This window comes from Furipterus horrens, unplaced genomic scaffold, assembly GCF_987537825.1.
Source record: "Furipterus horrens unplaced genomic scaffold, mFurHor1.1.pri manual_scaffold_2, whole genome shotgun sequence".
Lineage (NCBI taxonomy): Eukaryota > Metazoa > Chordata > Mammalia > Chiroptera > Furipteridae > Furipterus > Furipterus horrens.
The window spans coordinates 164,286,334-164,311,004 of NW_028327172.1; the positions used below are offsets into that span (position 1 = coordinate 164,286,334).

The following is a 24,671-nucleotide window of genomic DNA, read 5'->3' on the forward strand; positions in this document are numbered from 1 at the left end:
ATAAGCCAGTCAGAGAAAGACAAATACCATATGATTTCACTCATATATGGAATCTAATGAACAAACTGAACTAACAAACAAAATAGAGGCAAACTCATAGAGAGCAGACTGACAGCGCTGGGGGGGCGGGTAGTTAGGGGCTGAAAGGATCCAGCAAAAAAAGACAAAGTACTCATGGAACATGGACAACAGTGTGGTGATTGGGAGCGGGGGGATGGGTGGAGGAAAAAGAGGGCATAAGGGGGATAAATGGTAATGGAAAAATACAATAAAAATAAAATTTAAAAAGGAAATTTTAATATTTAAACATATACTAGAAATTAGATGATATTAGTTAATATTGTTGACATTTCCTAGGAGTTTAGGTACATAAATATCTACGTACAAGAATGTCCTTATTTTTCAGAGCTGCATGCTGAAGTCTTTAAGGGCGTCAACAACTTTCAAATGGTTCTTCAACAACCATTTAACAATTAAGTCACACAAATAGAGCAGCACATATAGTTATACTTTTTAAAGGAGTTTGAAAGAGGCTGAGGTATTAAGCATAAAGAGGCTGCTGAATAGTATAATTATATTTAATTAACTACCATTTGTTGAGTGAATTCTGTGTTCCAGATACTGTACTGAAGCTTGATATTATTTCTCTTTTAAAACAAGCATTATTATTTTAATTTCACAGGTGAGATAACTGAAGCTTTTAATAATTAAACAACTTGTTCATGTTCACACTGAGTTGAGATTTGAACCAAGTTCTTCCTGTTTCCATTGTGGGTGATCTTGATCATTACGTAGCGTTGCTCCACCCCTAACCTGTACCACAACCACTTATGTGGTCAAGGATAGCACACAAGCTTTGGATTTATTTTAAATACAGCACCTATTACAATGAAAATCCACCTGACATTTATGTGTCTGCTCTACAGACTGTGTCTTCCTTGTCATACAAAGACCACAGAGTCGGATGCATCAGGATCCAAATCTTGGCTCTATTATTTATTAGGGGGTTATTCTCAGGCAATTTTTAAAAACTTCCCCCAGCTTCAGTTATGTCTTCTATAAAGATGGAGATAATATTAAGGGCTTTATATGATCATTATACACATTAAATAATTATATGTATATGAAAAGCACTTAGCACAATCCCTGGCATGTAGTAAATGCTCAATGTATGTTAGTCACCCTACACCACCTTTTATTATATTTAATTTGAATGACCACATATGATTCCTGCTTATATAGAAAACCCTCTGATGCTTAAAGTGGTTGCCAATGCTGAGTCCTTCAATCATATCCATTAACAATTAACTTAGCATCAGAGACCAGAGCTTTGAATCCCTAAAACCTACAATAGGAGTAAAACTAAAAGCAGGTCCAGCTCTTTGCCACTACAGAAGCCAATGCTCGAGAGGCAGGTGCTGATATAAAGGAAAGTGGTTTATTTTCAGCTTCCAGCCACCTGGAAGACAGGGGACTCATGTTTCAAAGCGCATCTCCACATCTCAGTGGAGTCAGAGGTTTTTATAAGGAGAGAGAGGGTAATGGAACAAAGACTTCAAGGGAGGGGGTCGAAAAGTTCTCTACGTGCAGATGAGCACAGTCCATTTTGATAAGGCAAATGATGGTCCGGTGTGTATCATCCTGGTTTAGTCTTTCTGGATTCACATATCCTCATTTTACATCATCCTGACTCAATGGTTGAAGGTCAGCATATCTCTGGGAGTTGGGATGCCTGAAGGTTGGAGTTTTTAATCTTTTGAAGCTAGTTCTTAGGATTCTTACACAAACATGTGGTTCATCTATAAGCTACATATTAGTCAGGGTCAGGCCTTACAGAAACAATGTTAAAAGAATGGTGGGGTGGGTTATAATTCCCCACTGCTATAATTTTCCATTGTTACAGAAGAACTCAGCTTGTGTTCAAAAATGTATTTGTAGTATTAAATCATCAGTAATTGATAGTCATTATGATTCATTATTATAGCTGTATCAGGTATTAAAAATTTCTTATAGGAACTTAAAATTAAGATTATTTCAATGAGTTTCTAGTCCTGTAAATAAACAAGGTATTTAAAAAATAAATTTAAAAAATAAAAAAATGAGTTTCTAAAATGCAAGCAGGAACTGTGATTTGCAATATATCTTGGGACCATGGAAGTTCATTCCAAGTAAATGGATTAGTGTGATAAAAATCATAGAGGTGGGAAAACATAAACAAGCTGTTTACTCGATTAGATTATTATGTATATAAAATAAAAATAAGAGATAAGATGGAAGTTTGGTTGAGGACCTTGTTTCAATAGAGTAAACCACTGTCAGTTTTAAAGCAAATGAGCAATTCAGTTTCCTGAAATACCAGATATCAGGGATAATCTATTCTGGCAGTATATTATATATGTATCTGTATCTGTCTTAGCAATGGGGAAGAGGGTGGCAATCGAGTATGTGGTTGTTTCTCTAATCTCTGAATGCAATGGAACCAGAAATGGCAAAGGAGGGGATGAAGAATTTGGGGGTAGAAAATGAGAGTATATAGCTATGGACTGAATGCAAGCAACAAACTCAAATAAAGAGGCCAAGGGGACTTTCAGGTCTCAACCCTGAGAAAAAGATACCCTAATCAGAAATTAGAAGGTCATAAGGGGGAGCTATTCTGGGGGAGGTGAGAAATTTCCTGATGGAAATGGTGAGTTTGTTAGACCTCTGCCTTCTTTTAATTAGTAATACTACAACCAACCCACTGTTTGAGGCTGGTTATCATAAAGCTGCAGGCTTAAAACTATGAGGTCAATCTCTCCTCAGCTTAGGTAGCAGAGCACCTAACATCTTGAGTCAATATATGAACACAGAGCAAAGAAAAAAGCTTAACAAATCTCTCTTGGAGCTCATGTACATAGACTGACTCAGAATAGCTTCAATTTAGAGCTTATGAGTGTTCCATGGCCCATAGAATCTATAACTCCATCTGCTTTATGGATGGGCTGGTTGAGAAAAGGGAAAGTGAGTCTAGGAGGCTACATAGTAGGTCAAAAGGTAGCAATATTTTCACTCATCTATTTATTCAGTACATATTAAGCACCAAGTATTGTTGTGGGCATAAGAGTTATATACAAGGCCTTCACTCATGTACTTTCTATTCTAATTATCAGAATATTTCTCTAAATATAATTCCAACAGTAAATACATAAATGGATAAATAAGATAGTTTTCGGAGTCACAAGGTCTTCTTGAAATGCCTTTTCATTCTTAGCAATGATCTAGAACTAACCTGTCCTGGCGATACTTATACCTGATTCCTCGTCCTTTAGGTCTTACTGTAAGAGAAGGCATCTCTTCCCGTCTTGCAGCAGAGGCCCACCGCTGTTCTACATCCTAGTAATGACCCCACTCTGTAATGCTTGATTGTTTTCTTCCCTTTGTTTAATGTCTGTCTTACCCACCTGGGTGGTACCCCCATGACAGCAAGAACCTTGCCTATTTTGTTCTCATTGGTTTACCAATGTCTTTTCTAAGGCTTGGCTCACAGTAGGTTCTCAGTAAATATCTGTGGAGTTAGGGTGATCAACCATTTCAATTTGCCTGGATCGGAGGGTTTGCCAAAGACATAGGGCTTTCAGTGCTAAAACCAGGATAATCCCAGGCAAATTGGGTTGGTTGGATAAGAAATTAGTCCCAGAAATAGACCACCCATCATCACAGTTAAATCTCAAATCTCATTAATCAAACCCAGAGCAGAGGTATTACTGGGCCATGCTACACTTAGTTGCAGCCACTGCCTCTTAATATATGTCAAGCCTTAGAGAAAAGTGAAAGAGGATCCCTAGGGACTCTTGCAAGCGTCATAATCACTATTGTAATGAAGACATTGAATTCTAGGGAAAGAGTATGCCAAGAATTATAAAATCAGCGGAGTTGGGTTATGTCTATCAGTTCTGTGTTTCCTCAAGCCTCTTGGCTTTTTTCTAAGGTATCCAGATGGAACTGGACTAAAAACTAACAATTAAAACAGTCCTAATATGAAGTAACAGCTGGAAGACATCTCTGAAATCATATAATTCAGTTCACTCCAAATTTTCCAGTTGAGAAAACTAAGAATTTGAGATGTTAACTTCTCCAGTGGAGAGCCAAGTTTTATAGGATGCTCTTCATTTGTTCCTACGCTGAGCAGAGTCCCTTTGCAGTACTGGCCAGCTGCTCTTTTCCTAGTCCTTTCCACTGTTTACTCTGAGCGGGCTGCCTTGCTTTGCATTTCCTCCCTCATTTTGTGTGCTCTGGAACAAGTTCTACAAGCTTTTTTGCAAATGACTTATTTCAATGTACTGGTTGTTTTTCCCTAAAAGGATGCTTATTTAACAGGTTTAGACATTCCTTCTTTCTTGAAGGTGCATTAATTACTCTTGAGATTTGGAGTAAAAAAATTTTCACCACTATGTAGTTTGCTGAACTTGGAAGGAAGGAAGGAAGGAAGGAAGGAAGGAAGGAAGGAAGGAAGGAAGGAAGGAAGAAAGAAAGGAAGGAAGGGAGGGAGGGAGGAAGGAAGAGAAAGAAAGAAAAAAACTTAAAAATTATAAAAATTTATGAAGCTTAATGGGCACCTTACTTGCCAGGTGAGGTGTTTCTGGAGTTTATGATATTGTGATATACTTTAAAAGATTGGGTCGTGGAAAGGCATAGAATGAAATTCACATTCATTTATACTTTGTTGTTTGTTCTGAATCAAAAAATGATATGATATGTGTCTGCCATTAGCCTTAATGCAAAAGCAGGAGTGGGGCTAACAAAAATGGCATCTATTTAGAGATATTTTCAAATCAGCATGTCCTAGTTTAACTGTTTTGGGAAAAACATACAGCTTGTTGTTGGTATTTTGAAATTTAGAAAGTTTGGATTCATGACTGCCTTTTGTAACAGTTGGTGTTCAACTTTTAGCTTAGGAAGCCAGGGCATTTAAAAAGAGTTTTTTTAATGAGTTCTTATAAATGAAATAGAACTTAAGACGATGTTTTATATAGCTGAGGAACTTTATCCAGAGTGAGACATTTCATTTTGCCCTTTGTTATGAATTTCATCTAATGAAAAATGTTAAATTCATATCTCTGTAGAAAAGGCCTTGGTCTTTCTTAGGTCTATTTCTTCATATACACTTTCTTAGGGGAAAGTCTCTTTAAAATCATTGAGCAATAGTCTGGGCCAAAAAAAAAATGTCTTCTTCTCCAACTCTTTCCAAACTCTACCTCTACAAGCAAGAGCAGGGTTCTTCCACCCCACCTACTCATCCAAACACATCTCAAAACACACACCTCATCTCTCTCAACAGACCTGAAGTAAATGGGCCATTCCACTAATAGGGACGTTTTGTCCGTATGGTCAACCCCATTTGCCTTTAGTTCTTGACCACTCTTCAGACAGCTAATTAGAAAAAATTATGTGAATAATTGTAGATTCTAAAATTATCACCAGTTAATTCCAGGTCTTAGAAACATTAATCATATGCTAGTGGTGTTGGTCTGTGGGAGATTTGACTTTAAAGCAGACTTCAGTTAAGAATCAAAGCTATTTTGTGTGTTTATTCACAATACACATCTCTGGGGGGGGGGCACACACTATCACATCAAAAAAGCAAGAGAGGGGCTAATTTTGATAAACTATGGGAGTTGCATAACATCCTTTAATAAACTTGGTACCTATTATTTTCTACAGTGGCACCAAATAAAATCTCTGTACTGTTGACTGATAGTTTTATTTTATAAATGTGACTAATCAGTGAGCAGAAAAAGGTAAAACAAGACATATACCAGTATATATTGCCTTAAAATATAAGCTTTAAATATAGTTTAGGATTATGCAGTAGAGTTCTATGAAAATACCCAATTTTGATTATAAATTCTTTTGTTTTTTTGAATAAGTTTATACAATATAAAAGTATAAACACCTGTGTACCCACCATGCACAAATGATAATAATGAACATTTTGTCACATCTGCTTTATGTCTTTACGAAGGAAATCAAACACTACACATAAAGTTTAAGTTCCCTTTGTCTTCCATCCTCAGTCTCACCTTCACCCCTTCCCTCAGATAGCCATGCTCTTTAATTTACTAGAGAAATAGTTAAACTATATGATCTGCACCATTTGTTTTTGTGCAGAAAATATGTTTCACTTTATGTTTTTCAATAGCAATATCTAGCTAAATATACCATACAGAAATTCTGGTTTTATTATGATTTCCATGTGCCAAAATAAATGTTTGGACATTTTACAAAATTAACCATCCCAGAATCATCTAGAAATTACAATGATCTAATATTTTTTCAAAATTATACAGTCTAATGAAAATCACTTATGTTATCATATAAAAGAGAAAATACCTTAGGGATATGTTTTCATGATGACAATAGTACATGCTTACTAGGTAAGTTTTTTGATCAACATAATTTCTCCAATATACTTTATGAAGTGTTATTAATAGTGTAGACCATGTTACTTTAATGATAATACAAGCAAGAGTTTCCTCTCTTATTATCTTGAATATTAAAAAAGATAAATGGTATTAAGAATTAGAGAATTCTAATAAAAGGCTTTAGCAACATCTAGAGAATTCTTTATCATTTTATCAAGAAGTGTTTAATAGAGAATACTTATCATCAATATTTGAAAACAAATTATACTTCTGTAATATCAAAGTAGCTCCAGAGATTTCACCCCTGCAGGAATAATTAGGAAGTAAAATTATGTCGTGTTTGAAGTCTTGGACTCATCACCTGGGCTCTTTGACTGGTGTAACTTTGCTATTATCTTGTTGGATGGCCTTGGAGAGAGATCATTTAATTTCCTAAGATTCAATTTCCTCATCTCAAAAATGCCTTTAAAAAAATCTGCCTTGGTTGGTGGTGTAGGGGTGGGGAAAGATGAAAAGAGATGATCATTAATATTTCTCCCAGCTGTAAAATTTTATTATTCTATTATTCATTTTATCCCTTCTCCCTTCCCACTCAATGTTTAAGGATATATATTGGTAATTAGTCAAACCTGAGGGGATCTTCTAGCAAAATAATCAGACTTAATATTAAAGGTTATAAGAATTTGAAACAGAAAAACCTTTAAAAAAATTCATTATAGAATTAACTCATTCACAAAGAACCAGAAAAAGAAACTGCTAGAAAGAGATGTTAGAAATAGAGAAATATATTTATATATACTCTTAACTATAAATATTTTATAGGATGAAGAATATTTATCTAAATATACCATTTTAAATATAGTTGAATTTCTACTTAAAATGGTGATATATGTGTCTTATCAAAATGATGCATGTTTAAGGTTATGAAATATTTCTTTGTCAGTGCAGAAATAATAATTAACTCTGCATTATATAATCAGTGAAGATGATGAGATGGTCTCATGACCCTGTGATTAGGCCGAGTTATACTTAATTTCTCAATATCAATATCCCTCTTGAGGATATTGTAAATAATTACTTTGGAAGAGTGTATAAGAATTGACAAATGAGTGAAATGATAAGGCTTATATGGGGAAAATAATAAATTTGCCTTTCAATAGTGCTTGTCTGCTATAAATGAAGGTAGAGTAATTTTTTACCTTTTCTTAGGGGATTTGAAAACCTCCTCTGTCTGTTGTGGAATTTTCCAGGCAGCCATTGCCTTCCTTTGTATAACTCTGTGGTCTGGGAGATAAAAGGTGGCAGTGATAAAGGATCACAGGAACACGTGGAAGAGACTTCCCTGAAGTTATCTTTTCTAGTTCATTCCCTTCTATTTAGGAGCATTTTCCTTCTTAGCAAATTTAAATAAATGGCTATTTATGATATTTTTAGTGATACCAGGAAGGGAAAATACATGCTCTGTAGTGACCACTGTTACAGTTGAATGACCCTCGCAGACCCAGTGTTCTCCATACATGAGAAAATGGATGTGAATGGACATTGCAAACGATAACAACTGTTGGGATTTATTATTGAAATTACCATTCCAAGGCTGACCCAGTTGTGTGTTTTCTCACAAAAATTCCTTCTAACTGGCAGGGTTCATTTATAGTTATAAAAGGATTGATGTGACCAGGCAGGGACTCGGGATCTTGAATATCTAAATCTTCATGTCCTGCCTTCATGATCCTTCTCTTAGGTTTCAGAGAAATGTCCGTACAGAGGCAATGCCAAGTACATACACACTTTTTATTATGATGAAATTCTAACACAGCCCCCTAAGAAGCTAGGTTGGCCTATGAGCAGGAAGAAAGCATGAAACCAAAGCACACCAAGCGGTCTCCTTCCCCCTTTCACTCTAGACTCTCAGATGATGAGGAAAGGGGAGTCAAGGAAAAGTACACCGAAAGGCAAGGGGGAGATAAGGGTTTTCTTTAAGGATTATTCTCTGTGAACGGGGTGGGTGTGGGAGGGCATAGTTACATTGTCTTCTTCTTCCTTTAACTGTATTTTCTGTGCAATAGCAATTCCTTTTTTTCTTTATATAAAATAAACACTTCGGTATCTGTGCCACACTCTAGGTATTTTTGGTTTTTGTTTATATTTTATTCTTAAAAAAAAAAAAAGAACTTGCGTGTTCTGGAGAAGCTGTGTTTAGATCAGAGATCCTATAGGATAGTTAACCAACTGCAGTGTCATGTTAACACACCTTGCTTAGTAACTGTTGATTTTCAGAAAAATTTATTCACATTTTTGCTTTATAAAATACTCAAGCTTTTGTTAACATATAGGAGAGACAAATGCACCATATTGATTAAAAAAATGGGCTTGTCTTCTTGGCTTTTGTAGGCTGTGGTCTAGATTGACTATTAGTGAGTTGTGGGACCAATGCCTTTGTTTTTTCTTATAACTGGGGCTAAGATTCCATATCCTTGGAATGTTCATCTCCATATTCTAGAGTGATATTGAGAAAGTAAGTGAAAGAGAAAATGTGGATGTGTTTAGGTGAGTTACTTGGCCATTTCCTAAGGTCCTTTAAGATCCAGAAAGGGAACTCAATGCTGAAAAAGGCTGTTACTCCACTTAGGACATCTTAATGTTTTTCTTACACTGAAGCTGTGATCCATTTCTTTACACTTTTTCCCCTTAGAACGTATCTCGTGTTCTGGAGCCTCATTCCTCTTTCGCATGGCAAATTCTAAATATTTGAAGGCAATTATGCTTTGTGAAATTTTCATTTGAAGTTTAAGTGTTTTAAGAATATCATAAACCACAAAAATTTATATTATATTTGTGTTTGAGACAAATAATAAACATTGCTTTGCAGTGAACACAACTGGCTTCTAGTTTAATTAAATACACATACCTACTAGGGTTTTTTTGTTTTTTAATAAATGTTTATTTAGGAATATATTTCAATTTACATAAAAGCTGCCAAAATAGTAGAGAGTTCCCATAAACCCAGCACCCTGCCTACCCCAAGTCAACATCTTACACCTTACTTGGTATGTTTGTCAAAACTAAGAGACTGATCATGGTATGTCACTTTTTAAAAAAGTATATATATATATATATATTGTTTGTTTTTTAATGTGTTTTATTGATTATAATGTTACATTTGTCCCAATTTCCCTTCCCTCTGCTCCCCTCCACCTGGTGGCCCCCTCCCTCCAGTTGTCCCCCCCTTTTAGACCATGTCCATTAGTTGTGCATATAGTTCTTCTCAACCTGTCTATTCCATTCCCTCCTACCATGATCCTTAATTCCTATATCATCTCCCTCCCTCTCCCTGTTCCCCCTCCCTGTTGACCTCCCCCCAATATGTTCCCCATACCTATAGTTGTTTTTCCACTCTTGTTGCCTGTTTAGGTTGCCTTTGTTTCAATTCCCTAGCTTCTGTTGTTGTTTCTTGTGATGCAGTTTTCATTTTAGATTTCATAGTCTTGATCCTCCTTTTTCTAAACCAGTCCCTTTAACATCTCATATAACAGTGGTTTGGATCTAATGAACTCTTTCAGTTTTGTTTTGTCCTGGAAACACTTTCTCTGCCCTTCTATTCTGAATGACAATTTCGCTGGATAGAATATTCATGGTTGTAGGTTTTTGCTTTTCATTACTTTGAATATTTCTTGCCAGTCCCTTCTTACCTGCAGGGTCTCCCTTGAGAAGTCAGCTGATAGTCTAATTGGGACCCCTTTGTACATGATTCTTTTCTTCTCTCTTGCTGCTTTTAAGATTCTCTCTTTATCTTTAACTTTTGACATTTTGATTATAATGTGTCTTGGAGTGGTTCTCCATGGGTCCAGTTTTTTTGGAACTCTCTGTGCTTCCTGGACCTGTAAGTCTATTTCCTTCCCCACACAGTGCCTGTGTAGTTGTCACGACCCAGCGACCAGCAGCAATCCGCAACCTTTTTTGCTGCGCTGTGGCCCTTTGTCCTAAAAAAGTATATTTTATTGATTATGTTGTTACAATAGTTCCAATTTTTTCTCCTTTGCTCCCCTCTGCCCAGTACCCCACTTCCCTCCACCAATCCCACCCCCCTTAGTTCATGTCCATGGGTCATGCATATAAGTTCTTTGGCTTCACCCTTTCCTATATTATTCTTAACTTCCCCCCATCTATTTTGTACCAATCGATTATACTTCTTAATCCCTTCACCATATCCCCATTTCTCCCCTCCCCCCTCCTAGCTGATAACCCTCCAAATGATCCCCATATCTATGATTCTGTTCCTATTCTGGTTTGCTTCATTGGATTTTGTTTTTATTTTTTAGATTCAGTTGTTGATAGTTGTGAGTTTGTTGTCATTTTAGTGTTCATAGTTTTGATCTTCTTTTTCTTAACTAAGTCCCTTTGACTTACCTTTCATATAATAATGGCTTGGCAATGATGAGCTCCCTTAGCTTCACCTTGTCTGGGAAGCACTTTATCTACCCTTCCATTCCAAATAATAGCTTTGCTGGATAGAGTAATCCTGGTTGCAGGTTGCCTTTCATCACATTGAATACTGCTTGCCAGTCCCTTCCTGCCTGCAAAGTGTCCTCTGAGAAATCAGCTGATAGTTTTATAGGCAACCCCGTGTAGGCAACTCTCTGCCTCTCTCTTGCTGCCCCCAGGACTCTCTCTTTATCTTTCACCTTTGGTATCTCAATCATAATGCATCCTGGTGTGGTCCCCTCTGGGTGCAGCTTGCCTGGGACCCTCTGTGCTTCCCAGACTTGTATGTCCAACTCCTTCACAAAATTTGGGAAGTTTCCCTCATTTTAAAAAATTCTTGCTTCCTCATTCTGTACTGGTTGTCTGTTCTTTTCTTCCTTATGTTCTAAGTCATTGATTTGAACCCTGGTTTCCTTCCCTTCACCATTGGTTCTGTGTGGATTTTCCTTTGTTTCACTTAGCATAGCCTTCACTTCTTCTCTTATGCGCTTACCATACTCAAGCATACCTGTCAAGCTTGTGAGCATCTTTATCACCAGTGTTTTGAACTCTGCATCTGTTAGGTTGGCTATCTCCTCACCACTTAGTTCTCCCACTGGGACCTTGACCCATTCCCCCTTTTGGGCCATACTTCTCTGTCTCCTCATCTTGACAGGCTCCTGTGTTTGTTTGCCTCTGTGTCTTAGGTAGAGCTATTGCTCCTGTTATGTTGTAAGGGGCCGAGCCTTAGGTATTTGTCAGTACAGGGTGACCTGTTTTACAATGTTGTGGCGCTGTATGTGGGGGAGGGGTCTGAGAGGGAACAGTGCCACTTGTCCAACACTCACCCCTTTTCTAGGCAGTTCTCCCACTTCTGTATGGGACTGATGCCTCTCTTGCTGTTGCCCTGACTCTCATTCCCAGAGTGGATAGGTCTACAGATGTTCTAGGACCATGGGGGCCTTTTATTATTTATTTATTTATTATTGATTATGCTGTTACAGTTGTCCCAATTTCCTTCCCCCCTGATCCCCCCTCCCTCCAGTTGTATCCCCCCTTAGTCCCTGGCCATTGGTCCTGCATATAGTTCTTTTCAACATCTTCCTGTCCACTCCACTCCCTCCCACTATGCTTCCCAATTCCTGCACTATCTCCCTCCCTCTACCCCCTCCCCTCCCCGCTGACCTCCCCCCAATATTCTCCCCTTACCTATAATTCTTTTTCCCTTCTCGTTGCCTACTTAGTTTGCCCTTGCCTCAGTTCTCTAGCTTCTGCTATTGGTTGTTGTAATACAGTTTTCATTTTAATGTTCATTGTCTTGATCCTCCTTCTTCTAAACAATTCCCTTTAACAACTCATATAACAGTGGTTTGGACCTAACAAAGTCCTTCAGTCTTACTCTTTCCTGGACATGGGGGCCCTTTAAACAAGTGTACTCTGCTAAGAGACTGGCAGTTTCTTCCTCTGCCCCAACCCCCACTGGTTTGCACTGTCAGAAGCAATGAGTCTTGATTTTCCCCGGTGTTGGGACCATGAGGTGCGTGGTCTCGTGAAAAGCTGGGAACGCTCCCCAAGTGTCCCTCCTGACTTTTTAAAATGTGTGACTGCGCTTTCCACTGGCCTGCCGTTGCCAGCGCTGCTGCCACCACCACACCATGTCCTCTCTGCCCTGGCTCTGCCCCTCCTACCTGTCTGGATGAGTATTTCTTTTTTATATCTTTGTTTATTGGACTTCCATACAGTTTGATTTTCTGGAACTTCTGGTTATTTCTAGTTTTGAGGTAGTTGTATTCCTTCTTAGTTGTGGTGGGAGATGCAGCATGTCTGTCTCTGCCTCCATCTTGGCTGGAAGTCCGGTATGTCATGATTAATTAAAATCCAGACCTTATTCAGAGTTCTAGCTTTTCCACTAATCTCCTTTTTTTTTGTTTCAAAATCCAATCCAGAATATTACACTGCATTTAGAACTAAATCCCTTTTAAATTCTATTGGTTAACTCAGTCATTTTCCCCTGGGACAGAGAATGTGTAGGAGAGCTGTTGTCTTCATGACTGAGCTGGAGAAACTGAGGCCTGACAACACCAAGTGACTAAGATACCTTAGCAGGGCAGGGAGAGCAAAGCCAGACTCACTTTGTACTGTTCCTCTACATTTCCTGCCTTCCACCCCAGCAGGACTCTTGGTTTTCAGAGGCCCCTTTGGATTTCCTACCTGGCCTCCCTCATCCTATAAGCGCAAACAAGGAGAGATGTCCCTACTAGACTGGACCAACCCCTGCCCCATCTCTTCTTCTCCTAGATTTGAGGGCTAGGACAGTGTCTTAGTGAATTCAGCCTGGGCAGAAGGAGGCCTGTGAAAGAGAGAGAGAGAGAGGGAGAGGTATAGAGAGAGAGGGTTTGGAGGAACACCATTATTTGCCTATGCAAGTCATTCATTTGTGATAGATGAAAAATGACACAAATTATTTTCAATTTCTCTAAGAGGAATAGTTTGTTTCTCCATCCCTTGAATCTAGGCCAGCCTTATGATTTCTCTGACCAAAATAACTTAGTAGAAGAGAGGTTATGCCAGTTCTGGGCTTAGAACTCAAGAAGCCTTGCAGCTTCTACTCTCATTTTTATGGAATCCTGAGGCCATCATGCGATTAAACCTGAGCTAACTTGCTGGAGAGGCCACAATGAGGAGAATCAAGATATCCAGCCAACAGCCTGCCAACAGACAGGCAAGTGAGTTAGACCATCATAGACCATCCAGCCTTATCTGAGGTGTCAACTGATTAAATGCAGTTTCAGGAGCAACCCTAGGTGACATCAACAGAACTCTTCAGATGAGCCCAGCCCAAACTGCCAACCCATAGCACTGTGGGCAAATAAATGGCTTTTTAGTGGCTAAGTTTCGGAATGTTTGCTATACAGCAAAGGCTAACTGTTACACAATCCTTATTTCTCTCTTAGTGATGATATTCCAAATTTATTTCAGGAGGCAGTGTGCCAGTTCCAGGAGACAAGATATGGTTGGTTTACTCAATTGTGACAATCCTGTTCCCTGTTGTCTTAGCTTTCTTTGCATCAATTTGACTATTGATTTTACCAACATTTACAAAGATAAGAGTTGAATTAATGGAGTCAAAAGATCAGAAAGAAACTACTAGGAGTAGAGAAGGTAAAGAATGTATTTTCATGATAGAGAATAATTGATACATAATCACATCGTGTATTGAGTGCTTATCATATGATAGACATTAATTCAACCAACATGTACTAGTCAATAATTAATCAACTAATATATATTTATTTAGTGCTTATGTGAGACACTGTTCTAGACATTGACATACAGCAGAAAAACAACAACTACAATGACAACAACGAACCTGGCTCTTACAGAGTTTATATCCTAGTGAGAGGGGAGAGGCAATAATAAGTAAAATACATAGTATGTTAAATGGTGGTAAGCCCCATGGATGAAACAACAACAAAACCAGGAAGGACACTATGGAGTGGGGTCTGACTGTCATTGTTCAAAATACATTTCATGTATTATCTCTCTTAATTTTCTCAGCACCCTATTGAAGAAGTTCCCTATGTAAACCATGACTGCTATTTTCAGATGAGTACACTGGGGCCCAGAGTCCTTCAGTGCCTGAAAGACTAATCAACCAGTATAATCACAATTTGGGATGGGCTGCCCAAGCCTCTGGGCTTTACCCTGCATGGCTGGCCCCAGCCAACTTCTCTTGGCTGTATGGCTTCTCCTTTAAACTGCAGGGAGGCTGGGATAAGTGAGAGTGAATCACTGAGTCAGGGAGACCCATTTTCAGAAGAGAACAAGGGAGTATAATTAGAAGACGAGAAGTGAGAGGAGGCACAGATGAAGAAAATGAGGGTAGAGAGCAGCTAAGAATAGGCAACGTGAACTTCAAGATGACTGTTTCCACCCCAGGAAGGAGGAGGGAGGAAAGATGATGGAGCAGGGACAATAAAAGGTTTCTCTATCTCTGTAATCCTAATTACAGTCTGAAAAGACAGGTATAAGTAGTGTTATGTTATATATGGGAAAACTGAAGCTCAGAAAAGCTACTTTACTTAGGCAAGTTCACATAGCCAGCAAGACAGTCTCCTAGTGTTTTGTTTTTTTCTTTAGGTCTCTTCCTTCCCTTATTTGTTTCCATTGTCTCTCCCCTTTTGCTTCCTTTTATTTGTACAAAGTGAGGTATTGAGGTTTTTACCTTTACAAAAATAGTTATCAGGTATCCAATGATAGAGTATATGGTTACCATGACAACACAGCCTTTACTGAGGACTGTCCTCCCCTTTTTGCCACCCGAATCACATTTCACAACACAAGTTCTCTTCCTTTGTGGAACTTGAAACAGCAGCAATTTTACATTTTGTTTGGATGACCATTTGCTTAACATTTGTCCTCCACTAGATCATAAGCTTCATAATGGCAGGGATCAGCTTCTTTTTGCCTGAAGTGTGCCCCCAGCGTTTGCACAATGCCTAGCACTCAAGCTCTCTGTAAATACTTGCTGAGCAAATGATCTTTTGATTACGCTCAGCTTTCTTTTGAAAGTTACATGGACAGTAAGCCTTAGGTCATAATTATGTTAATAGATACTGTATAACGACTCCGGCGGGTATTTACAGGTAATACACAGGTAAATGAACACACACACGCACACATACATGACTGCACAAAAGCCCCCAGCAGGTGCACCCAGGAGGAAACGCTCGCCTTCGGAGAGAGCCGAACCAGCGAACCAGCGCTGCTAAACACAGCTGCGCTGGGGTTTGCCCAGCTCAGGCCGCCTCTGCAGCAGCGTGGGAGGGCACCGGGGGCGACCGCACAGCTGGAGTCTCCGGGGAGGCGGGGTGGGGGTGGGGGTGACGTGTAGACCGTCCCGGGCACTGGAGGCGGTGATCTGCGCTGTGATTGGCCCTCGCTTGCTGGGGTGGGCGGGGCTGTGATGGAGGGCTGGCTCTTCGAGCTAAGTGGGTGTGCGCCAGGGCTGGGCCATAGTTTCAGTATAAACAAGGAGCCCGACTGGTTGCGCGGGGTATTTTTTCCCCACTTATTTCCGCGAGCTTTCGCTCCAGTTCCTTTGGTTGCAATTGTGGTCGCGGCAAACAGCCGGGAAGGCGAGGATCTGGGGTCCATCTGCAGGTAGGTCGTTCCCTGACCAGGCTGTTCTCAAAGAACGCACAATCACCCTGTGCGCTGCGCTCCTCTAAGCTACTCGAGAGCTGCAAGCCAAACCAGCCCGGCTTAGACTGCGCCCCTGCGGCTGGGTGCTCCCTGGGGCGGCGAGAGACCCTGAGCAAGCGAGCTCTCACTGGCGCAAAGCACCCCGCAAAAGCCAAGGGGCCGGGGAGGCCCCCTGTCCCGCCGCCGTGGGCACCTGGGGCTGCCCTGGGAAAGGACCTGGTTCCAACAGGTGCGGGGTCCAGCCTCCGGGACCAGGCAGTAAAAGCTTGGGTTTTTTTCCTTGCTTCTCTCGCCCTGAACCCGCAGCCAGGCTTTCTGTTGTGAGATCTTCGTACAGTTTTTGAGGATTTGTCCGAGTTGTAGTCGCATTCATCCTTTCTTCATTCCCTCTTCCTGTGCACTCAGCTAGGTTGTTCTCTTATACTTATTGGCAAGTTTCCGTGTGTGGGGGTTGGGGTGGGAGAGAGTGGAGGTGGAATTATTTTTAATGTCAGAGCCACATAATCTAGGGTCGGATTTAGGAAGAGACAAGGCAACAGAAGTGCTGTGCTCGCCACCGGCGGGGTGATGTTCTTTCATCCCACTCGCGTTCACCTGGCGAACTTGGGGCACACCGAGTCGCCTTGCTCTTGCCTGAGTTCAGGTGAGTCGCTGTGGGTGACCTGCTGGGACGACAATAACGTGAACTGGGGGTACCTAGGAGCCTCGCGGGCAGCTAGTGTGAGGGAGGCTCCTCTTTCTTGGGCAACGGTGGGGACAAGCGAAAAGGGCAAAACGGAGTGTGTGTGTGTGTGTGTGTGTGTGTGTGTGTGTGTGTATGCGCGCGCGTCTGCCTACCACTTGAGTATTGCTTCTTACCTTATCCCAACCAAATAGGCGCAATTTAAGCAAAAGCAACGTGCAGAAGGTGGCATGAGAGTGTTAAATAGCACATCTCTAGGGTCGACTTGTTCTGGTGAATGTAGATGTCTGTCATCGTCGATTAATTCGGTGGGGGGTGGGCGTGGTATAATGTGTATAGTTGAAAACACACTGAAATTTGCGTAGGTGTCTTTGGGCCGAACACATCTCCAAGGAATCTTTCGTCAGCAGCACCATGTGACAACGGTCAGGAACTGCTGGTGTGCAAAGATCTATATTTAGCCCTACATGATCTCTAAAGACAGAGGAAAGGTCTCTGAACTGGGTACATAAAAGAGGAAGAGTCCAGGAATCATGGATTTGCACTCTTGAATAATGTCTGGTACAGTCAGACTCAGATGGGGTGAATAATTATTCTTTCCTCTCGAAAACAGTAGCTAGAGCTTGGCATGTGATCGCTGGGTCTCAGTTTAAAACATTACTGGGCCGTGGTGACAAGTTTATGCTAAGAAACGAGGTTACAATTAACCAGACAGAGTATATACTGGTTGGAGATTTGGGAGGAAAATAACAGTTCAGGTCAGGTTTAGAGCAAATGTAGAATTGATGTCTAAGAAATAATAAAAATAAAAATTGTTGGCTATTGAGATTTTCCTAGGAAAAAAGTATCAATTAATGGTTCTTTATTTGGGGAAGGAGATAATAGTTGAGCTAATGAGGGCCCAGGGCACCTTTGCTAGAGATCAGGGTTCACAGGCAGTGCTATATTATGCCTTTCAAGTGGATTTTCTGGCAAAGATGAGAAGATTTCTCCTGATTAGCAAATTACTTGTTGGCATCCTTTCAGTACATGTCCTCCAGTCCTTTGTTTTCCTAGAGGTGGGCAATATTTCTGGCTACTAAGCATACTGGCCTTGGACTTTCTGGTTGTCTAATGGAGTGTTAAATTCTTTGAATTTATTTCTCCCATGTGCATGTTCAGTCTTGCTCAATATTATGTGCTGCATTAAGACAGTTAATCTGCTACTACCACACCTGATACCTGGGGATCATACAATCTTTTGGAATAGAAAACCACCAGAAAGCATTTATATTTATTGTATTTCCCCCCTAGCTTAGTATCTAATTTAAGATATTCTTAGGTATATATTTCTAAATATTTATCATTTATCATAAAATATATATTTCTTATATAATTGTTAACACTGCAATCTAAAATTAATTGGCTAATAAACGACAATAAGGAAAAAATAAATTAAGTTACACCTACCTAGGAAAAAGAGAAATGGTCAGAAAATCGAAGGGCAGAAGCTGGGTTGACTGTCTGTGCTAGGCAAGGTACCTAAGATGGCACAGGAAATGATGGGGTCAATGGTGTCAATCTCCAAAAGCAACCTGGAGGCATTAGACTTTGGAGGAGCATTTGGATGACCCCAAAGAGAGTATCTTTTTGGACAAGAGATGGAGGAAGGACTATATTCTCCTTAACTTGAAAGAAGAATCTGGAATCCCTAAAGCAGGGATTGAGAATCTTGGTTCTGATTCCCACAAATAATAAATGGAAAGGACGTTATAACATTCTGTGAGATCCTAAAGACACAAATTGTATTGTTGAAAATACTGTGGTTGAATTCAAGAGTTGCCTTCCCTTCCCCTTCACTTTTCAAGAACCACAGTTGTCCTTTCTTGGGTCTCCAGTGAAATCTACAAAAATGATATCTGTGCAGCCTTCAATGATACTAAAATGGCAGGTGTTGTAGCCTAGCGCTGTGGACAGATCTCTGCCTTTGAATAGAGAGACTAGGGTTCTAGCTGATCTGGTACCCTAACAAGTCTCTTACTCACTCCCTGTACCTGCAACATCTGTAAAATTAGACAGGGTGTTGAACTAGATGATTTACAAGTCTCTTTTAGCTCTGTGATAACTGATTTATTTTGATGTACTATTACTTCACGCAGTTGCACCCTGTATTAGCCATGAATGAATGAAGGTTGAAGTGATCTGTTGTCAGATATTCACCTATTTTCTGGGTGCATGGAAGTGAGGAGAGGAGAGTGAAGTTTATTTTTATTGATGAAAACTGTGTAGAGATTTAATATTTCCTTAAACTGCTTTTGTTTTTCTCCTGCAGTTATATTTAAAAATATTAATTATCAAGAAGGTTGAGTCAGGAAATTTTTAAAAATTAAGTCAGTGTTGTTATATACTAAATTTTACACCAGTTTTTTTGCCATTCATTTTTTTATTAGGTTTATATATTTACTGTTTTATTATATCTAGGAAATCATTCAAATGGTAGAAATTTTATTAGGAAACACTGGTATGAAAATTAGTTTAACACAGGGAAAGTACAAATAATCCTTGTAAGAAAGGAAACACTTTACTGTGCTGACTACCAGTCTCTTTCTATTTATCTGAAAGAATGAAAAGGGAGGCATTAGTGTCATTTTTCAAGAACTTGCAGCCAAAAAATAAAATTATCCCAGTAACCATGTTTTAAAGTAAACTGCAGATAGAAAATTCTGCTTGTTTACTAAATGTCCTCACTAAGTATCTGCTCATGTTCCTACTGAGATGGATTGGGTTTAAAAAGTATATACCCTTTTAGTAAAGGATTCTCTCCCAAAAAATATTCTGTAATTTGGCTTGAGTTGTATCACATATAAATGATAGTTCAGCTACTTTCACTGCCTTTCAGTATCATAGCCAATAGCCACGGGGGGGGGGGGGGGGGGTTGTTACATGTAAATTAAACAAAATAAAAAATTTCATTTTTCGCTTGTGCTAGCCACATTTTAAATGCTCAATAGCCACACATGGCTAACAGCTACTGTATTGGACAGTGCCAAAGAGGAATATTTCCAATATCCCAGAAGGTTCCTTTTTGACAGTACTTAATTAACCAATGATGATTTTGATTATCCAGAAGATCACTTTTATTCCTCTGGGAAAATGGAATAATTAAATCTCATCACAGACAGAGACCTAAGACATGGGTAATAAGACTAACTGGCGTTATCAAGCCAGTATATATACATATATATATATATATATATATATATATATGTATATATATATTAATCCCTGGCTGGTTTGGCTCAGTGGATTGAGCGTTGGCCTGCGAGCTAAGTGTCGCTGGTTCGATCTTCCAGTCAGGGCACATCAGAGAAGGAAAACTCTGATTCCAAAAAACCTCCGCTGCCTTGCGGCATACCTCTCCAGGGGAAAGACTAAGGGAGTAAACCCCGACAGAAAATCCGGAGCCGGAGTCCCTAAGGCGGTTTGACGTTGTAGTCAACACCGGCAACTCCTGCGGCGCACCTGAAGCCAAGCTGTATTGACTCCGTCTTTCCCTTGGATCCTTCAGCTGCGAAGAGAGGGGGGGTCTGCTGCATGGGCAACAGCAGACCCTCCATATCACCCTGCCCAGGCTCTGTAGCTTCAGCTTCACTGGAGAGGACACTCCAGCGTCATCGCAAGATGTCGATTCAACATGGGAGGAGACAGATACCGTGTCACCCCCGAGTCGGACTGCACAACCATTCTCGGCGGTGCAGATAGACTCTTAAGAAGCTACACCATCGTCTCTCGAGACAGACGGCTGCCGACGATATATATATTAACAGTACAGAACGAACAATGCCACTTTCCTAAGTTCAACAATATGCCAAAATTACAAGTACTAATTTCTCAATTTTTCTCCCCCAAACTGCAGTTCTTCTTTTACTTTTCTGAACCAGCACCGGTTGTTGTTGCTGGAAAGCACCAATTCTTACAAAGACAATGAACGTAGAGCCATCTACTGGTAAACTCAGGAACTGCATGAAAGTTGCAGATAATTAAAAACACTGCATAAAGAATGTCAACATGTTCTGTGATCCATTACCACGAAGCACAAATTCATCTCATAGAGAAGTTTTAAATGATTATCCACGCCCACTTAGAGTGTCCATGTACTGAAATGTCATTTTTTGTTTTAATAAACTGCTAACAAGGTATTCCTAAGACAAAAGATGAAAAGTTGTAGCTGTTTAAAGTAACACGTAGGACAAATCAAGCAAAATGCAAATTCATTTTTTGTACAGAAGCCTATATAACAAATAAGAAAACAATACCACCATTTCATTATTCCGGAGAGAAGTAGGGCCTTCTTTCCTCAAAAACATTGATTTTTTTTCCTCCCGACTATGAAATCTACTGAGCATTTGTGGCTCCTTTTCAAGGAATGTATTTATCTGGGAGTTACTTACTTTCTGTTCACATGCCAGAGAAGTGAGTTGTCAGCTCTGTATGTTTGTACTCTCAACACAATACCTCTTTCTATCAAGGTTAGCTGAGGGTATAGCATTTCTACAGTTCCGAGAGCTGTTGCTGGAGGACTCTGCTTTTAGGACTTTGCCCTGGCTGAGGAAAGGACTGAGAAGATAATCTTTTAGATATTTTCAAGCTCAAAGTAAGCCATATTTTAGATAGTGTCAAAACTTGACTTGAACTTTTATCCCGGCTCAAATCTTTAGTTAGATGCACTCTATGAGCTTGTATTCTGAGATCCAACAGTGCCAATGAGGTACCAGCTGGGGTAAAGCTGAAATATATGAACTCTTTCTCATTCAGATCTCTGGAACCTCAAATGAAAATAGGAAGAAGCTATATTCACCAAAATGCAAAGTTCCTTTGGAATCTATGTGGTTATTGAGGAACCAGGAACTCCAGGATATTAAATTAAGCCTCTCCTCACTAAACAAATATGTTTTCAACATTCAGCGGTGGTAGGGAGGCCTTCCTTCACCTCTGTGGGGTTTTTCCTTTCTTTTTTTTTTTTTTTTTTTTTTTTAATTGGGACTTATGCTCAGCATTTGACCAGAAGCCAAAAGATAGTGATCAATGTAAAGGCATTGGATTAAGTATTTGAAAAAACACTTTTTTTCTTTGACTCCTACCTTTTCTATCTCATTCTCTTGAGTGTAAAGGAAATGCTGACTTGACATTCTGGGACAGATTTACAATGCAGCTATAGCAGATGTTGAAAGATAGCTTTTGATTTAGTCCCCACACCCATCTTTTCCTTGACCTCTTTTCCAATTTGAATTGTCACCTGAAACCACCTTATGCTGGTGCACCTGCCTCATCGTAAATAACATTGTGAAAAAGCAGTCGCTAACTCAAACACAGTCTGCCGTTGAGAAAAAGGCAGCATTTCATCTGGTGCTTTAGTTACTTTGAAACCATTAGGCATGCCTTTCAAATCCATTCATCCCTTAAATCATCCAGAGCTTGCTTCCTTGCGGCAGGATCAATGTCAGGCTGAACTTTTTCAGGGTCCTTCGAAGAACATGATATATCTTTGTGAATTAGTTTCCCCTGTAAGATCTCTTGTCTGTCAACCAAGTTTCCAGCCTACCAAATTAATTTTAAGAACGTTCATTTTGTATACCTGGCTTAGATTAATATCTTTTACTTCTCTTTGGGAGGTTTTCCAGCAGGACTTTTAATCTGCATGCTAGTTTTGGTGTGGCCAAATTTTCTTTTAGCCTTGTTCATTATTTTAAAAACAAAGATCTGTTTTTCATTGTCTTATTGCATCCTCTTCATCCTGAAGGACTGCCCCAATTTAGGGGAGAAAAATGCCTATATAATTATCTAACTCAGACCAAAAGAAGTGACCTTTTTAAAATCTTCTTCAATTTCATGTGATTGGTACCACCTGAAAATACAGTACAGTAGTCCCTCTCTATGCAGTATCGCGGATCACTTATCATGGCCTCACTGTATCGCGGGATTTTGCGGTACTGTATACGTATGTTGTTAAAATTACATAGGTTTAAGAGCATAGAATAAATGTAAGGTTCTTACTTCGCGGGGGGGGGTCGGTCTAGAACGTAATATCCGTGATAAGTGAGGGAATACTGTATTCTTTGATTTCTAAGGAGGAGTTTTGAATGCGTTAGATCAGGATTCCCTTTAGAGTCACCCTGCTCTCCTCCTCTGAGGTGAAGTAGATAAATATCTATGTTCTGTGCAGGTCAGCACATGTGCATCCTAATCTGGAGTCAGACCTCCTTGAAAGTACATGCAAACTTGTCGCATTCCTTGTGGAGAGAGGTTTGTGATTTCCTGAAAAAAGTTAAGAGCCACTGGATGAACAGAATTTATTCTGAGTTTCCAGGAACTGGTTTGCAAATGAAACTTTGTAACGTGAATGTTACTGCCCTCTACCTTATCTTACCGGCAGCTTGTTCAGGTGTCTCCCTTAAATCTCTCCTTTTCCACAGGAATTAACTACTTTGAAGTTTGACTTAATATTCAAATTTAATGCCAGTAATTGACTTCATGCTGTCACACATTCCAATTTTGGAAAAGACTCCATTTTTTCTAAACAAGGTTTCTGGTTAGCAGGTACCCATGCATAGGTATATGGAGTTGGACAAAATTTGTGCTAAAGAATGACCATGGAGAGGTTGATTCTGAGATCATGTTGGAAAGAGTAGAGAGAAGCAAGTTGAGAGCTCCCAGGACCCCAGGGACAGAAAATAGTAAATGTGAGAGCTGTAAAGAAGTTCATTGCAGATAAGAAAAAAAATCAGAACTATATTGAGATTGAAAATAAATAAATAAATGGAAGGTGTGGGACAGGAGCCTCACACTTAGCCCTTCTTCCACTAGGAAATCGTCAGCAAGCGAGTCCTAGAGTTAATAGTGCGCAGGGCTAAAAGGTTCTCTGTATTGCTGTCCAGTACTTGGATTTTGTATTTTTCTTAAACAATAACCAAGCTAATATTTAATCTTCTGAGTCTTTTCGTTTTTGGAACTGAAGCAGGTAGAACTAAGGTCCTGGTTGTTAAAGCCGAGCAATACTGAGCAACAGTAGTTCTTGATGTGGGTGATACTTGGGAGAAAAGAAATCCACTATGTTTACTTGTTAGGTATTTAAAAATACACTTCACAAATAGTACTTTCTGTACCATTCTGCTGACCTTCTCCCTTGTTTATCAAGTGTATCTATTACACTAGGCAGTTGATCTTTCCAGAAAACGGCTAGGCAGGCCACTTGTATGAGGTTTTCCAGAAACGGGAGGTGAATACTGTGACCCATGATCTTTCTTTTGGTCATTTGTCTCATTAACATTTTTTACTGCAAATAGAGAAAGTATACACAAGCAAATAGTACTGTATTTCATTGACTTTAAGATGCCATCCATTGTAAGGTGTTCTTTTATTTCATATATAGCTAAAAAAAGAAACATGTTTTCTTATCACTCAATTATTTATGTGCAACTCAATTTCAAAGGTACTAAAATATAAAGAAGTAAGTATTAGAATCTCTGAAACCTTTATCTAGGTGGGACTATATATTCATTGCAAAGGTCTGTAGCTTAAACACTTTTATTGATAATGTTGCTTTATAAGAAGAGTAATTAATGTCCTTAATACATCTTTGGAGCAAGGATTTATGTTGAACATGTAAAACATACATTTTTCTAATAGCTTACAATTTGGGACAAACTGACAGACTCTTCATTTTATGGTCAGAAGAAGTTCAAAGAAGACCATTTGCAGTAGAATGTAATGTGGCATAATAAATTTTGACCCTGACATCTGAAACCTTGCCCTCTCTGTCCCTTATCTGATGTATAACCTCAAGCAAGTTATCACAACTTTTCTGAATCTCAGCTTCTTAGGCAGTTAAAACAGAGTGAGGATGCCTGCCAAACGGTGGCTGTAGAGTCCAAAATTGCATCTGT

At 39.5% G+C, this 24,671-nt stretch overlaps 1 protein-coding gene across 3 annotated transcripts in view; it reads left to right on the forward strand.

The window, feature by feature from the left end:
* Positions 1 to 24,671, forward strand: part of RASGEF1B (RasGEF domain family member 1B) — a 565,627-nt gene that overhangs the window by 512,498 nt on the left and 28,458 nt on the right. The window contains exon 1 of one of the 3 annotated variants that reach the window (XM_090266715.1): positions 15,894 to 16,025. The exons of the other annotated variants lie outside the window; for them this stretch is intronic. The gene's annotated coding sequence lies outside the window, so the exon portion shown is untranslated. Of the gene's footprint in view, positions 1 to 15,893; positions 16,026 to 24,671 lie in introns of those variants that run through there. 3 annotated transcript variants of the gene reach the window in all.